Genomic DNA, 6000 nt, shown 5'->3' with positions numbered 1-6000 from the left:
GTACAGGTACATCTAAAAAAATCTGATTTTCATGTAAAATTTTGACTTTTGATTTATCTCACACGAAGTGAAATATTCCAAGACTTCTTTTGTTTAAAATCTTGATGATTACCACATACAGGTCATGAAAATCTATTAGAAAATTGTGTAAAAGTCCAATTTACAAAGGTTTCCTAAATCTTCATTCTCTCACTCTTGTTAAGTGCAAACAACCACAGTCATAGGGAAGACTGCTGACTTGACAAATGTCCAAAAGACAATCACTGACACCCTCCACAAGCAGGGCAAGACAGTTGATCGGACGATCCCCAAGGGGAAATTTAGAAGGTCACTGCTGAAAGGGCAGGCTGTTCTTAGAGGCTGCATCAAAGCACGTTCATGGAAAGTTGACTGAAAGGGAACACTGTGGTCAGAAAAGGATAGCAACAGGGATGAGCTAAGCCTTCTGAGGATCATCAAACAAATAGGATCCAAGAACCTAAGGGAGCTGCACAAGGAGTGGACTGAAGCTGGAGTCAGTGGATCAAGAGTCACCACACAGACAAGTCCAGGAAATGGACTATAAGTGTCGTGTCAAGCCATTCCTGAACCACAGATGTCATAAGTGTCTCATGGGCTAAGGAGAAAAAGAACTAGAATGTTGCTCAGTGGTCCAAACTCCTGTTTTAAGATGAAACTAAATTTTGCATTTAATTTGGCAAACCAAAGCCCCAGACTGTTGAGGAAGATCAGAGAGGCACAGAATCCAAGATGCTTGAAGTCCAGTGTGTAGTTTCCAAAGTCAGTGATGGTTTGAGGTGCCACGTCCTCTGCTGCTGTTGGTCCACTGTGCTTAGTCAAGCCCAGAGTCAATGCTGTCAGCCATCTACCAGGAGATTTTAGAGCACCTCATACTTCCATCTACTTAGAAGTTTTCTGAAGAGACTGATATTCTTTAACCTTGCAAAGCAGATGGATCCACCCATTTCCTTGTTTTTCACTGGTGAATCCATCTTGCAAAGCTGCCATCTGAACCGTTTGGGCCTGGTTAGAAAGTGACAGGACCGATCAGCAACAAGGGGCAGTACTTTCAGGCACAGCAGTCGTGACGTAAACATGCAGCAGCAAGAGCTGGTGCAGTTATGGAGGAAGAGATTAGCATGGATGCTGCTAAAGCGCCAGTTTAATATGAACTTGATGATATTTCTTCGTTAAAAGAAGAACAAAGAACAGCAGTAAGTTGTTTTCTTTTCAAAAACAACAAAAGTTGAGTACTTACATGACTATAGTAGCCATGTTTCACGTCATTCCTCAGTAGCTGCGCACGCACAGCTCGTTAGCGGCTACGTCACGTGTTTTGTTGCTCTGAATGGCCCATAGAGATGTGACAGAACGTTCACCCAATCACACTCCAGGTTTTTTTTCAAAGCCTCTGCCTTTTCTCAAACATTTCCTATTGAAGCTTTCCCAGATGGATGTGTGAAACAAATACATCTGGCGTGTCAGGTTAGATATTCTTTCCACCTGCCCACGGTGAAGTAAAAACTACCAGAAACTGGTTCGCCGAACATGGTGTTACTGTGTTTGATTGGCCTGACCTGAACCTCATAGACAATCTCTGGGGAAATGTCAAGAGGAAGATGAGACACCAGACTCAACAATACAGCAAGCTGAAGGATGCTACCAGAGCAACCAGGGCTTCATAACACCCCAGCAGTGCCACAGACTGATTGCCCCATGCCATGTTGCATTGATACAGTAGCCTAATTTGTGCAAAAGAAGCTCCAACCAATTACTGGATGCATAATTGAGCACAATTGTCCAGAACATTTCTGTATGATAAATCCTTTTTCAGACTGATGTTTTGTGATATTCCAATATTGTGAGATGGTAGAATTTTCATTTCTTGAAATATATCACTTCACAATGATGGATCTAGAATGAAAGGAATGTTCACTTCTTGAATTAAATCACTTGAAAATAAAACAAACTTTTCACGATGTTCTATTTTTTTAGATGCGCCTGTATAGGTGGTTGTCTAGGGTGCCATACACTCAAGAGGCCCCACTGCACTGAACACTTTAAATAAAATCCCAAACATGAAACAACTAACAGTCTATCATGCTGCTCGTATCTTAGCTTTGCTTGGTTAAGCCTGTCTTTGCACAGGAGACACTTGTTCTATACATTAAAAAAGGTGTGTATATATTGGTATCAGTATCAGCTAAATGAGTTTTGAAATAACTACATATTTGGATCTGATATCGTTCATCACTCATGTTTTTATTATCACCTAGAAACTAATTTTAAGTGAATCACAGACTGGAGGTATAAGGTGGCACATCTGCTACAATACACAAAAATAAAACAGTTGCTTATTGAGTGAATAATGTTCTGACATCTTTAAGACAGAAGTTAAAGCCACTTTAAGCAGCTTTCATAATGACCATGTGGTTTGTTTACATCTCACACAGCTAAAATTTTCAGTTCTTTTTCCATTTTTGAAGGTTCTTATCAGCAGCATGGCTTTAATTTCTTCTTAAGCACCATTCTCATGGGAATGTTGTACTGAATGGCTCTTCCTTCTTTCTCTTTTTGCTAATTTAAATGTTGATTTTATAAAAAATCAGTTCATTTATGCATTTTTTTTCTTAGCATGGGGACTCTATTTATAACTCTAAATGATAAAGAAAGTACATGTTTTAACCCTGACTGAACAGTCAAACCTCTAACCACTACAAAACTGTGACTTAGACTGTATCTTACACACCTAAAAACACACACTCTTCCACACACGTATGCAGAGACTCCCACACATGAGTGGGCAGGTAACAAACATTTAGACATCCATAATTAAAGGTCAACAGCGGGCTGCAAACAGATACTGAGAGGAAGTCTGTGTTTATGCTAATGCCTTGTCAGACAGGGAGGCCAGCGACTCTCCGACACCATCTATTAATAATGAGACAGGATTACAGAAATGCAGTGGATATGAACCAAACAAACCCTGCTCCTGGCCGACAATAAGACCTGACAGCAGCCTGAGTGAGTGCTCTGGAACCGGGCAGCGTGTGCATGCGGTGTTTTGGAGGGAGTGGGCTGTATGAATGGATTTGTTTGTTTATTGATGTTTGTGTTGTGTGTTTGTCTCACAGCAGTGGTCCTGTCTGGCCTGTTTGCAAACATGCTTGAACACGAGTGCAGACAAATGTACACAAGAGCACAGGCAGCCAAAACGCAGGGAGAGGGGGAGGCCTGCTGGGAGACGCAGAGGCACATGGGCTCTTTGTAAAAGAGACAAAATAAAGCACAGAATTTACATTCTCTCAATATGAGAGTTTGTGTAATATATTTCTGTTACCATTTTTGCTCTAATGTTCTATGATTTAAAACAGAAGGACCATTTTTTTCCAAAACCCCAAAGGCTGCTTTACAGATCTTAAGAAGAACTAACCACATCTGTTACACAGGATTATGTTAAACGGACCAGATTTTCTGGTAATTTTATTTTTCCAGAAAAAGTTCTCAAGTTACCAGAAAGTGGAAAAATTCCCTCTATTTTAAGATTAGCATTCTGTTTTTTGGAGAGAGTAGAGGGAAAACATGCACCAAATACACTATATGGACAAAAGTATTTGGCCACACCTTGTAGTTATTGAATTCAGGTGTTTCAATCAGACCTGTTGCCACAAGTGTATAAAATCAAACACCTAACCATGCAGTCTCCATTCATGATACAAAATGGGTCATTCTGAAGAGCCTTGGTACTGTGATCAATGCTACCTTTGCAATAAAATCGTTTGTGAAATTTCGTCCCTGCTGGATATTCAACTGTAAGTGATATTAGAAAGTGGAAACATTTAGGAACAACAGCAACTCAGCCACGAATAAAAAAACCCAGTAAAATCATAGAACAGGGGCAACAACTGCTAAGGTGCATGGTGTGTAAAAGTTGCCAACGTTCTGCTGATTCCATAGTTGAAGAGTTCTGAACTTTCACTGGCATTTTAACCTTGCAAAGCAGATGGATTTGCCAGTTTCTGTGTTTCTCACTGGCAAATCCATCTTGCAAAGCTCCCATCTGGGCCCGGTTAGAAAGTGACAGGACCAATCAGCATCAAGGGGCAGTACTTTCAGGCAGTTGTGACCTATACAAGAAGCGAGAAGAGGCCGGTGCAATTATGGCAGAAGACATTAGCGTGGATGCTGCTAAAACATACGATTTATCAGAGCTTTTCTTCATTAAAAGAAGAACAAAGAACAGCATTGAGTTGTTTTCTTTTCAAAAACAACAAAGTCATGTACTGACATGGGTAAAGTCGCCATGGTTTGTGTTATGCAGTTCTCTATGGAGTTTACTCCTCGGTAGTGGCTACGATGTCATGTGCTGTTGCTCTGATTGGCCCGTAGAGATGTGACGGACAGCTCGTTCATCCAGTCACCCTCCAAGTTTTTTTTCTCAAACACCATCTATGGAAGGTTTCCCTGATGGATGTGTGAAACAAATCAATCTGGTGTGTCAGGTTACTGGCAGCTGCATGCAAGCCTCACGTCATCAAGTTCGATGCCAAGCATCGGATGGAGTGGTGTAAAGCCCAACGACACTGGACTGTGAAGCAGTGAAAACATGATAAATGTGAAATATTAATGCATTTTGGACAATTCTTCCAACTTTGTGGCAAGAGTTTGGGGGAGGCCCTTTTCTATTCCAATATGGCTGTGTCCCAGTGCACTAAGCAAGGACTATAAAGACCCCCCACAGAGCTATCGAGCACCTCCTTGTCCAACATCATTTGTTGATCTCATAAATGCTCTACAAAATGAATGGGCACAAATTCCCACAGAAACACTCCAAAATCTTGTGGAAAGCCTTCTAAGACATGTGGCGGTTTTTATAGCTGCAAAAGGGGTGCCAACTGAATACAATGTCATTAAAGTCCCTGTTGTTGTAATGGTCAGGTGGTCGTTTACTTTTTTCCACATAGTGTAGCACCAGATCAGGATTTGAACATGCAACCAGTAAGGGGCTGTAGCCTTTATTTATGGAAGTATGCACTACCAACTGAGCTAAACTGGTGCCTGAAAAAGTCTCATTTTACTTGGAAAGTTGGCTTTTATACCTTTTTTCTGAGATTATGAATTAACTATGTTTTACTTCTCTATCAAATTTGAGCCTGTTTCTCCTCATGGACTGTAAACCATTTTTTTCCTATTTCAGCCATCTGTGGTAGAAAAGCTGTTAAATTTGGTTGCGGCAGCTGAGCAGGAAGTTAGGTAATGGCTGGTTCCTCCATTCAGAGATATTGCTGTAACACTAGGATTGTGGATACTGTAGTTCTTATCCCTGAGATTGCAGGTGAAGTGTGCTTTTTTCCCAAAATGAGCATAGGAACTTATGTCCTCTACAGCAGTGGTTCTCAACTGGTGGGTCAGGACCCAAAAGTGGGTTACAGAGCCGCTTTCTGTGTGTCGCGAGTGTGTTTTGAAAAAATGGTTGGCATAAGTGAAAGTATTTCATGGAAGATTGATGAGGACATTATGAGAGCATTAGATGATAAATATGATGCTGGTTATATATGATGATGTTTTAGGTGGAACCATATAATTTCTATTATAACGCTCCATAGATTTGTTATTTTAAATCTTTGTGTTTAAAATGGATTAAAGATAGTGCATGTAACTGTGTGTGATAAACCAGCATTTATCACAAGTCAGCCAGTGTGGTTGTGTTGGTCATTCTGGCATGAACAGCACGCCCAAGCTGACCCCATGAGTGTTCAATGGGGGTTGAGATCAGGACTGCTGGCAGGTCATTCCATCCTTTCTACTCCTAAATTCTGGAGGTAGTCTCTTAAAAAAACCTGTTCTGTGGGGGTGAGCATTATCTCGGAGGATAGAATTTGGTCCCAGACTGTGGAGATGGGATTGCCACTGGTTGCAGAATCTCATCTTGATATCTCCCTGCATTGAGATTGACAATCAGATGCCATTCATGCCAAGGCTTTCCTAAGTTTTCCTGCC

This window comes from Cheilinus undulatus, linkage group 5 (genome assembly GCF_018320785.1).
Source record: "Cheilinus undulatus linkage group 5, ASM1832078v1, whole genome shotgun sequence".
Classification (NCBI taxonomy): Eukaryota; Metazoa; Chordata; class Actinopteri; order Labriformes; family Labridae; genus Cheilinus; species Cheilinus undulatus.
Note: the sequence above shows the minus strand (reverse complement) of the source record.